Consider the following 241-nt stretch of genomic DNA (forward strand, 5'->3'; position numbering starts at 1 on the left):
AGTCCTGAAAAGGAAAGTAAAAATAGAAAAATAAAAGGAAAATTAAAAAAAGAAAAAAAAGAAGCAGAGAACAGCAGGCGGTCAGGTACGCAGGCGGGATTAAGGAGGAGACATATATGAAAACAGAAAGTAAAAAAAAGAAAAAAGAAAAAAGAAAACACAGCATATCATATCATAGCACAGCACTAGTACGACCAAATAGAAGGAGTGATTTTTTTTTTTTGAAAAAAAAAAAGAGGGG

Source organism: Trypanosoma equiperdum (genome assembly GCF_001457755.1).
Source record: "Trypanosoma equiperdum strain OVI genome assembly, contig: ctg_1712, whole genome shotgun sequence".
In the NCBI taxonomy this organism is placed as follows: domain Eukaryota; phylum Euglenozoa; class Kinetoplastea; order Trypanosomatida; family Trypanosomatidae; genus Trypanosoma; species Trypanosoma equiperdum.